This window comes from Triticum aestivum, chromosome 3D (assembly GCF_018294505.1).
Source record: "Triticum aestivum cultivar Chinese Spring chromosome 3D, IWGSC CS RefSeq v2.1, whole genome shotgun sequence".
Classification (NCBI taxonomy): domain Eukaryota; kingdom Viridiplantae; phylum Streptophyta; class Magnoliopsida; order Poales; family Poaceae; genus Triticum; species Triticum aestivum.
The window spans coordinates 485,173,727-485,185,193 of record NC_057802.1 but is presented as its reverse complement, the minus strand read 5'-3'; positions in this window follow the sequence as shown (position 1 = coordinate 485,185,193).

Sequence of the window (11,467 nt, the reverse complement as noted above, 5' to 3'; positions counted from 1 at the left end):
AGTTTGACAACGTCGCCGTCCGCAATCTCCTTGCGTTCCACGGCACTATCTTTCGGCTCACTTGCCCCTACACGTCATAGCAGAATGGTCGCGTCGAGCGCGTCATTCGCACTCTTAATGATTGTGCACGCACATTGCTTTTCCACTCCTACGTGCCTCCTCGGTTCTGGCCGGACGCGCTCGCGACCGCCAGCCTCCTCATGAACATTCGCCCGTGTCGTCCACATTGGAACTACACTCCTCACCAGCTCCTCTTCGGTGCGGTTCCATCTTATGATGGTCTTCGCATTTTCGGGTGCCTCTGTTATCCTAGCACCGCGTTCACTGCACCTCACAAACTCGCTCCCCGGTCGCTTCCTTGCATCTTCCTTGGTTATCCTCCCAACACCAAAGGTTACCGGTGCTATGATCCAGTGTCCCACCGCGTTTTCACCTTGCGGCATGTGTACTTTGATGAGCTGGTGTTCCCGTTTCAGCAGGTACCGTCACCCTCGGCGTCTCCCGCGGCGCGGTTCGACCCTGCCTCCACCTCTGGCGAACCGCCCAGCCGCGCACCAGGCTTGGCCCTGCCCACGCTCTCGGTGCCGGCGGCCCCCGTCGCCGCGGCCCCCTTGGCCGCCCCCATCGCGGTGGCCCTGCCCCCGCCGCCCCGGCCCCTTGCGCCCCCGCCACCGCGGCCTATGGCGCCTCCTCTGCCGCCCTTCGGCTGTCCCCGGCGCCGCGGCCCCGCTGGCCGCTCCGGAGACCGGCTCGAGCTCATCCTAGCCGGTCCCCCCGGCTCCGCCGGCCGCCGCCGCACCTCTCACCGGTGTGGTCACTCGGGCTCGAACTGGGACGTTTTGTCGCAGCACGCGCTACACCTCCGACGTCCACCTCGGCCCCGTCCCCGCTCCCCACCTCCGTCTATGCAGCCCTTCGAGATCCGAACTAGCTTGCTGCGATGCGTGAGGAGTTCGACGCCCTGCAGCGCAATCGTACGTGGCAGCTTGTCCCGCGGCCTCCCCGTGCCAACGTCATCACTAGCAAGTGGGTCTACTGAGGGAGTCCTGGATTAGGGGGTCCTCGGACAGCCGGACTATATCCTTTGGCCGGACTGTTGACTATGAAGATACAAGACTCAAGACTTCGTCCCGTGTCCGGATGGGACTCTCCTTGGCATGGAAGGCAAGCTTGGCAATACGGATATGTAGATCTCCTCCCATGTAACCGACTCTGTGTAACCCTAGCCCCCTCCGGTGTCTATATAAACCGGAGGGTTTTAGTCCGTAGGACAACAACAATCCTACCATAGGCTAGCTTCTAGGGTTTAGCCTCTATGATCTCGTGGTAGATCAACTCTTGTAATACTCATATCATCAAGATCAATCAAGCAGGAAGTAGGGTATTACCTCCATCGAGAGGGCCCGAACCTGGGTAAACATCGTGTCCCCCGCCTCCTATTACCATCCGCCTTAGACGCACAGTTCGGGACCCCCTACCCGAGATCCGCCGGTTTTGACACCGACATTGGTGCTTTCATTGAGAGTTCCACTGTGCCATCACCATAAGGCTTGATGGCTCCTTCGATCATCAGCAACGATGCGATCCAGGGTGAGGTTCTCCTCCTCGGACAAATCTTCGTATTTGGCGGCTTCGTACTGCGGGCCAACTCGCTTGGCCATCTGGAGCAGATCGAGAGCTACACCCCTGGCCATCAGGTCAGGTTTGGAAACTTGAACTATACTGCCGACATCCGCGGAGATTTGATCTTCGATGGATTCGAGCCCGTGTCAGGTGCGCCGCACAATCACGACGAGCATGATTTAGCTCTGCCGTCAGACAGTGTTCGGGAGATCACACCTGCAACTACTCCGGCCCTCAATCTGGAACAAATTGCGCCATCTGAGGACGGGTGGATGGACCCCGCCACGGAGGCCGCACACTCAGCGGCGATAGAGCCGAATACTGACTTCACCTCCTCCGAGACCCGTGTTGCCGAACCGTTGGATTCGTCCCCGACCATGGACTCCGAGCCGCCTGCGTCCGTGCCTATCGAATCCGATTGGGCACCGATCATGGAGTTTACCTCCGCGGATATCTTTCAGCACTCGCCCCTTGGCGACGTGCTAAACTCGTTGAGGTCTCTCTCCCTGTCAGGAGACCCTTGGCCGAACTATGTCCGGCTAGAATGGGATGCGGACGACGAAGAAATTCGCTCCCCACCCACCACCCACTTAATAGCCACTGTCGACGATTTAACCGACATGCTCGATTTCGACTCTGAAGACATCGACGGTATGGACGACGATGCAGGAGAGGAACAGGAACCACCGCCCACAGGGCGCTGGATAGCCAATTCATCACACGATATATATATATATGGTGGATACACCCAAAGAAAACAATGATGAGGAACGGAAGGATGCAGCAAAGGATAGCTCCCTCGAGAAGCAACCAAAGCGACGGCGTAGGCGCCACTCCAAATCCCGCCTCGGCAAAAACAGCAATAACAGCGCAAGAGAAAATAACACCCCAGTCGACTCCAGAGGAAACGACGACCAGCGAACGGCGAACATAGTACGGATCCGCTGTCCGAACACGGCGACGCCGAGGATAAAGCTCATCAACCTCCCTCCGGAGAGGAAAACAGTCCGGACGAGGATGCACACATCATCCCGGAAAGGCACTTGGAACAAGAGAACCTCCGCAGAAGGCTTATTGCCACCGCGAGGAGTCTGAAGAAGCAGAAGCAAAGGCTTAAGGCCGCGCAGAATACGCTCAACAGTAGATGGAACAAAGTGCTCGACACTGAAGAAAAGTATGGTGGCAGTCGCCACACAAAGAGCTATCCAAAGCGCAAGCTGCTGCCCGAATTCAATGATGAGGCCTTAGAGCCCACACAACCGAAAAATAAAACGGCCGACCGGTCGGATCGACCACCTCGTGGCCGCGATAGGGCGGCTAACGAGGCCGCACATAAGTCAGCACACGATCCACGCGAGGACTCTCATCAAAAGGCCGGCGTGACCAGATCCATCTACGGATCTAGGAAGCGCGCTCCAGCGCATAATCAAAACCGAACACTACAACCGTCAGAACGCCATGACACATCCAAATACAGGGGTGCCGCGCACCCCCTATGTTTCACCGATGAGGTGTTGGATCACGAATTTCCAGAGGGATTCAAACCCGTGAACATAGAGGCGTACGACGGAACAACAGACCCTGGGGTCTGGATTGAGGACTTCATCCTCCATATTCATATGGCTCGCGGAGACGATCTCCACGCCATCAAATACTTGCCCCTCAAGCTAAAAGGACCAGCTCGGCACTGGCTGGAGAGCCTCCCCGAAAATTCAATTGGAAGTTGGGAGGAGCTTGAGGATGCTTTTAGGGCCAACTTTCAAGGGACCTATGTCCGACCTCCGGATGCAGACGATTTAAGTCACATAATTCAACAGCCCGGAGAGTCAGCCCGAAAGCTTTGGAACAGATTCCTCACTAAGAAGAACCAAATCGTCGACTGCCCGGACGCCGAAGCCTTAGCAGCTTTCAAACACAGCGTCCGAGACGAATGGCTCGCCAGACACCTCGGCCAAGAAAAACCAAGGACAATGGCAGCCCTAACAAGCCTTATGACCCGCTTTTGCGCGGGCGAAGATAGCTGGCTGGCCCGTAATAGCACCAGCGACCCAGGCACATCTGAAGTCAGGGATGGTAATGGAAAACCACGACGCAGTAAAAGCAAGCGTCGGAATAACGAAGACAGCCCAGACAACACGGCGGTAAACGCCGGATTTAGGGGCTCTCGACCCGGTCAACGGAAAAAGCCTTTCAAAGGCAACAGAGATGGACCGTCCAGCCCAAACAAGATTCTAGACAAATTATGTCAGATTCATGGCACCTCCGATAAACCTGCAAATCATACCCACAGAGAATGCTGGGTCTTCAAGCAGCCGGCAAGTTAAACGCCGAACACAAAGGGAGGGATACACCAAGTGAAGACAAGGATGAGCCTCGCCAGCAAAGCACTGGGGGACAGAAAAAATTCCCACCAGAGGTCAAAACAGTGAACATGATTCACGTGACAAAGAGGAGAAGCAAACATGCACTCCGCGACATACGTGTCGTAGAGCCCGTCACCCCTAAATTCAACCCTTGGTTGGCCTGCCCCATCACATTTGATCACAGGGATCACCGGACAAGTATCCGGCACGGAGGATTGGCTGCCTTGGTGCTAGACCCAATTTTCGACGGATACCATCTCACCCAAGTCCTCATGGACGGCGGCAGTAGTCTTAATCTGATATATCAGGACACAGTCCACAAAATGGGGATAGGCCCGACAAGAATCAGCCACAGTAATACTACCTTTAAAGGAGTAATACCAGGCACAGAGGCCCATTGTATGGGCTCTGTAGTACTAGAGGTTGTATTCGGTTCTCCCGACAACTTCCGAAGTGAAAAGTTAACCTTCGACATCGCTCCATTCCGAAGCGGCTATCAAGCACTACTCGGAAGAACAGCTTTCGCTCGTTTTAACGCAGTACCGCATTACGCTTCCCTTAAGCTTAAGATGCCCGGTCCACGTGGCATCATCACAATTAGCGGAAATATTGAGAGTTCCTTGCACGCGGAAGAACGTGTGGCGGCATTAGCAGCCGAACACTAAACGGCCCCTCCAATCAGAATAAACGATCGGTCGTCAAGACCGCGGACACGACTAGACGAGTCCGGCGCATCACTAGCTGTAATAGCTTAGATAAACCTGAGATTGGTTTGACGGATATACCCCCATAGGCGGTACCAGGGGCATCCCGCATGTAAAAGGACTATAGTTCGGCTCGACCTTACTTATCTTGATTTTTAATGGTTTATTGAGAATAACCAGTTTTTCGCACGACAACTTTCACCTAAGTTCTTCTCTTTTACAGATGGTAATCGTGCTACACCCTTCCAGGATACGGCACAACAGAGACACAGGCGCAGACGTGCAGCAGGGCCCCGCTCAAAGGTTTCTTTTTAGATTAAGACCCTGCGTAAACCTTTTTTACTGTCTCTTGTTGCTTCACATCCTCCGGATACTCAGCATAACCGAGAGCGATGCTGACGTTATTGGCATTTTGCCACGTCAGAATGATGCACGTACCTGGACACTCAGGGATCATTATCAAGGGCGTTGTTCAGCCCGGTATATGTTGTAAAGACTGAATACCCTAGGGAGTGTTCGGCGTCGCGAGTTTGGCCTTATATGCATCAGCTCCGAATCATGTCTTTGGTCAAATGTTGGGTTTGCCCGGCTCCCGCGTTTTGCTACCTTACGTTCCACTCTATCGGCTAAGGTGGCACCGGGAGAACTACTGCGATTGTGCCCTAGTTCATCCGGACGAGCACCTCAGTTGAGAAAGCCGAAAACTGACTGTCATGATAAAGCGCGAGACTGGTCAACCACTCGATGACTTAGCGGAATCTTCGGGATTCCTTCGCATTAACGAAGGGCCATTTCCCGATCATGTATGTACGCGCCCCGTATTCGGATGAGCGCGGAGGTACTAGGGGCTATATAGTAGTCCCACTGTCAAACTCCTATGGTTAAGTGAAAGTGTTAAAGCAATATAGTCTGATTGCCTCGTTCGCCGCGCTACCACCTCCTTCATGGACCAAGACGTTGGATCAAGTGTGAAGACGCGCTTTTGCAAACACCCCCGCATTATGTGCGTGGGGGCTGAAGCCGACGACTACAAACTTTCAGGATATATATATATATACTTACATAAACGACCGCACAAGAGGCATAATCATACTTTCAGGCAAAAGCATAAACACAGCCTTTATAATTCAAATAACATTGTTCTTATAATTGGGATACATGTCACTAGAACATGATACGCTTCGAGCACTGAGCCTCTATTAAACGAGCGCCTTCTAAGACTTCTTCAAAATAGTGCTCGGCCGATACCCGGCCTACCGCCGAACTCTGGGATGCAATAGTGGTGGCCTCCATCTCTGCCCAGTATGTCTTGACACGGGCAAGAGCCATCCGCGCACCCTCTATGCACGCCGACCTCTTCACAGCGTCGATATGCGGCACAACACCAAGGAATTGTTGCACTAGACCAAAATAACTATTCGGCCTCGGTCCCTCCGGCCAAAGGTGATCCACGACGGACCTAATAGCAAGTCCGGACAACCTATGGAGCTTGGCCCACTCGGCCATTTGTTCATTTAACAGCAGCGGACGCGTTGGAGTGCGGAACTGTGACCAGAACAACCTTTCCACTACAAGATCTTTCTGATCTTTGAAAAACTTGGTCGCATCGGCGGCACTCGCTGCTAAATCCAAGTACGCGTCTGCAGAACTCCATAATTTATCCAGAGGGCATACTTCGGGTCTCCAAACCTCGTCCGCAACAAAAAGGGCTTCCCAGCCGCAATATCTCCGGCTTGACGGAGTTCCTCATTCGCCGCTCTGATTTGCGAGCAGGTTTCCTTGGACGCTTCCATGGCCTCCTTCAGGTCCGCTGCCTTCGCTTGGCTTTCCTTTTCAAGAAGCTCATACCGGCCGACGGCATCTTTCAGCTCAACAGCCATCTTGGCTATTTTCTCTTTGCTCTGGCAATGGGCAGCCTGTTTGGCTCTTAGCTCTTCGACCGCCTTTAGGGCGGCCGCATCACTCTTCCTGGCTTGTTCCTTGGCTCGGGCAAGTTCTGCCCGAAGGGTCTCCACGGCGACAGCTCCATCTGCAGTCACAGCATATTACAGATACTAGCATCATGCTCCTCTTAATATGTATTGATCCTAGGAGAATACATACCCTGTGCCTCGTCAAGCCGCTTGTTTACAAGCACGATGTCGGCATCTGCCGCATCAAGTTGCCGCTTCAGTTCGGCAAACTCACCAGTCCGGCTAGCCACCTGCACATGAAAGCAGCACGGTTATTACCTGGGACTATGATCCTCTATTTGCCGTCTTTTTCGACAGCAACCAGAGTCTCAGGGGCTACTATCTGCATAGGCCACACCTAGCGTGTGCGGTATCGTCAAAAAATATATATTACTTTACGTACCTCAAAGCCTTTCAGCAGACTCATAAAAGCTTCATGCAACCCTCTTTCGGCGGATGAAATCCTCTCAACCACCGTACCCATTAGCGTACGATGCGTTTCTGAGATAGCTGCTTGCTCCAGAAGATTCATCAGTGCGTCTGGTCGCACACCGGGCAGTTCCGGACTCTTTCGGTTGCTCTCCTTAGGAGCCGAATGCCCCGGACTTTGGGTGGCCGAAGGTTTACCTTCTGGCCTTGGCGGATCAGGAGAAATCCTCCGTGACGACACCTCAGGGTCGCCCGCTTCACGAGGCGGGGAGGCACGGGGAGGTGTTTCGCTCTCCATCATCTCCGGAAGAAGATCCCCCGAAGACGAACTCTGTCGAGAAGGGCTACGATCCGAACTACAAGACACATGCCTCGGTTATCGTTCTTGGAAATGAAGCAGGATATATTTACTATAAAGTACTTTCGTTTACTTACAGCTCGGTAGAGGGCTGGTCCCCTTGCGAGTACTGTGCGGTAAGGATGCCCTCCGGGGTAGGACCCTCTGACAAAGGTTTCTTCCCTCGCCTGGAGACCATTACTTCCAAGTCTTCAGAGGCGGTCCTCTTCCTTCCCTGGGAGAGGGAATTTTAGATTCTTCCCCCCCGGTTATCCTCCTTCGCGGAGGCACTAATTCCCCCGGTTTGGATGAATAGTGAGTGAGGCTCGCTCTCGGCTTCTTTGTTCCTCCCTTTATCTTCCCCTAATGGCGCTTGATAAGGCGCAAGCTCAAGCATCCTGGCTAGTACAGGATCCGGTGAGCCCTCGGGAAGGGGGGCCGGACACCTGATCATCTTCGCCTTTTTTATCCAGTCCTGGTCAAAAGGCGACTTTTCAGAATGATGTTGTGATAAATTAAAAGACAACGTGTTCGGCCGCGGAATTACTTACTTGAGTGTCTGGACGATTGCAGTTCAGACCCGCATCCTCGGAGGTGTCCGGACACTCTATTTGTGATCCGAAGAACGATCTGTACATCTCTTCGAGCGTCACGCCGAAGAAGTGCTGAATAGTTCGCGGTCCTTCCGGGTTGAACTCCCACATACGGAGAGGTCGACGTTTGCAAGGCAGGGCTCGACGAACTAGCATGACTTGCATTACCTTAACAAGGCTGACATCTCTCTCGAGGAGATCTCGGATGCGACTCTGCAATGTCGGCACATCATTTACTGGCCCCCAGTCCAGCCCCTTGTTGACCCATGACGCCAGTTGTGGCGGGGGGCCGAGCGGAAGGCAGGGGCGGCTACCCACTTAGTACCCCGGGGAGCTGTGATATAAAACCACTCCCGTTGCCATAAACTGGACACCTCCGGGAAGGAACCCTTTGGCCATGGAACATCGGCGCCTTTGCTTATTACGGCACCTCCGCACTCTGCGTGTCGCCCCTCAATCATCTTCGGCTCCACATTGAAGGTCTTGAGCCATAAGCCGAAGTGTGGGGTAATGCGGAGGAAGGCTTCACACACGACGATGAACGACGAGATGTGAAGGATGGGCCAGATCATGGAAATCGAGCCCGTAGTAGAACATGAGCCCTCTGACAAAGGGATCTAGACTAAAACCTAGCCCTCGGAGGAAGTGGAGACGAATACGACACTCTCGCCAGGTTCGGGAGCGGGAATGACCTGCCCTCGAGCAGGCAGCCTGTGCGAGATTTCGCCGGTCAAATATCTAGCTTCTCTTAGCTTCTTGATGTCCTCCTCTGTGATAGAGGAGGGCATCCACCGACCTTGAAGGTTGGATCCGGACATGATTGTAGGTCCGAAGTGCCTAGCCTGAGCCTTGGGTGTTGGAACTCAAGGTGGGGGAAGGATTCGATTGAGCACGAGAAGAAGGGGACATGCCTAGGCCCCTTTATAAAGAGGATGAATATCAAGCGTCCTCCGCGTGGCCGTTTGGGACTTGCCTAAAATTGAGGAGTCATACCAACAGGCACGATTGGGTTACCCATACCCGTATTGGTGAGAATCCCGTGAAAAAAGGGACACGATCTCTGCTTCGACAGGACGTGCCAATAAAACCGCCTCGCAACATGTGCAGTGGCAGGCTCGGAAAAATGGTTCGTCATGACTAGACCATGGCAGTACGTCACGTTATGAAAAGCTGTCAGCAGATTAGATTTGTGGAAATATTATTCTCTCTACGGTGGTATGTGGAATTTGTTTTGCAGAGCCGGACACTATCCTTGTGTTCAAAAACTTCTGTGGAGTATTCGGAGGAGGAACCCGCCTTGCAATGCCGAAGACAATCTGCGCGCTGGACTCATTGTCATTGAAGCCTGGTTCAGGGGCTACTGAGGGAGTCCTGGATTAGGGGGTCCTCGGACAGTCGGACTATTTCCTTTGGCCGGACTGTTGGACTATGAAGATACAAGACTCAAGACTTCGACCCGTGTCCGGGTGGGACTCTCCTTGGCGTGGAAGGCAAGCTTGGCAATACGGATATGTAGATCTCCTCCCTTGTAACCGACTCTGTGTAACCCTAGCCCCCTCCGGTGTCTATATAAACCGGAGGGTTTTAGTCCGTAGGACAACAACAATCATACCATAGGCTAGCTTCTAGGGTTTAGCCTCTACGATCTCGTGGTAGATCAACTCTTGTAATACTCATATCATCAAGATCAATCAAGCAGGAAGTAGGGTATTACCTCCATCGAGAGGGCCCGAACTTGGGTAAACATCATGTCCCCCGCCTCCTGTTACCATCCGCCTTAGACGCACAGTTCGGGACCCCCTACCCGAGATCCGCCGGTTTTGACACCGACATCTACCGCCACAAGACTCGCCCCGACGGTTCCCTTGAGCGCTACAAGGTGCGTTGGGTCGTGTGCAGTTTTCGCCAGCACGCTGGCGTGGACTTCACCGACACCTTCGCCCCGGTTGTCAAACCAGGCACGATTCACGTTGTTCTCCAGCTCGCTGTTTCTCGTGCCTGGCCCGTTCACCAGCTCGACGTGTCCAATGCTTTTCTGCATGGCCACCTAGACGAGCAGGTGTTCTGTCAGCAGCCTACTGGTTTCGTCAACACCGACCATCCGGACCACGTGTGCTTGCTCTCCAGTTCTCTCTACGGGTTGAAGCAGGCGCCTCAGGCCTGGTACCAGCGGATCGCGGCCTTCCTTCAGCAGCAGGGGTTCCGGTCCACACGGTCCGATGCCTCCCTGTTTATCACCAGGGCACTGCCACCGCGTACCTCCTCCTCTATGTCGACAACATCATCCTGACTGCGTCCTCGCCAGCGCTGCTTCAGCAGATCGCAGCTCGCCTCAGCACCGAGTTCGCCCTCAAGGACTTGGGGGCTCTCCACTACTTCCTCGGCATCGAGGTTGTTCGCCGGGCCACTGGCTTCTTCCTGCATCAGCAGAAGTATGCCTACGAGCTTCTGGAACGAGCCGGCATGCTTAACTACAAGCCTGCTCCTATGCCTGTTGACATGAAGGCTAAGGTGTCCGCCGTCGAGGGTTCTCCGGCGTCTAACGCTCCCTTTTACCGCTCCATCATCGGTGCTGTTCAGTACCTCACGCTGACGCGTCCGGACATTCAGGACGCTGTCCAGCAGGTGTGCCTTCACATGCATGCTCCTCGTGACACTCATTGGGCTCTGGTGAAACGTATTCTCCGATACATACGTGGCACCACAGCTATGGGTCTCACCCTGACGGCATCACCTGACACCAGCCTTGTCGCCTACTCCGACGCCGACTGGGTTGGGTGTCCCGACACTCGATGCTCCACTTCTGGCTACTGCGTCTACCTCGGGCCCTCTCTGATTTCGTGGTCGTCTAAATTACAACCCACGGTCTCATGATCAAGCGTCGAGGCTGAGTACAGGGTTGTGGCCAACGCCGTCGCGGAGTGCTCTTGGTTACGACAGCTACTTCAGGAGTTCCTATGTGAGGTCACCAAGGCGACGCTTGTCTACTGTGACAACGTCTCCGCGGTGTACCTCACTGCCAACCCTGTCCATCACCGACGGACGAAGCATATTGAGCTCGACATTCACTTCGTCAGGGAGCATGTCGCACTTGGTCGTGTTCGAGTTCTACATGTGCTCACCGATCAGCAGCTCGCCGATGTTATGACGAAGGGACTACCCACCTTGCCATTCGAGGGTTTCCGGTCCAGTCTCTGCATCACCGGCGACGCTTCGACTGTGGGGGGTGTTGAACATGTGTACATGTATGTAGGTCTGGGTTTCGTATGCAGTACCTGTAGTGTCTGTCTCCCTCTATATGTACGTGTATCTTAGGAGACAAGATAGCGGTCGCACCCCTTGTACCTATATATATGTGCCTAGTGCATGATCAATTAATTATCGATGCACCAAATCATTCTCTATAGTGTTGGCCATTACTGGAGGTGGAAGCTGTGGGACCTAAGGAGGATGAGTGAATTTGTGG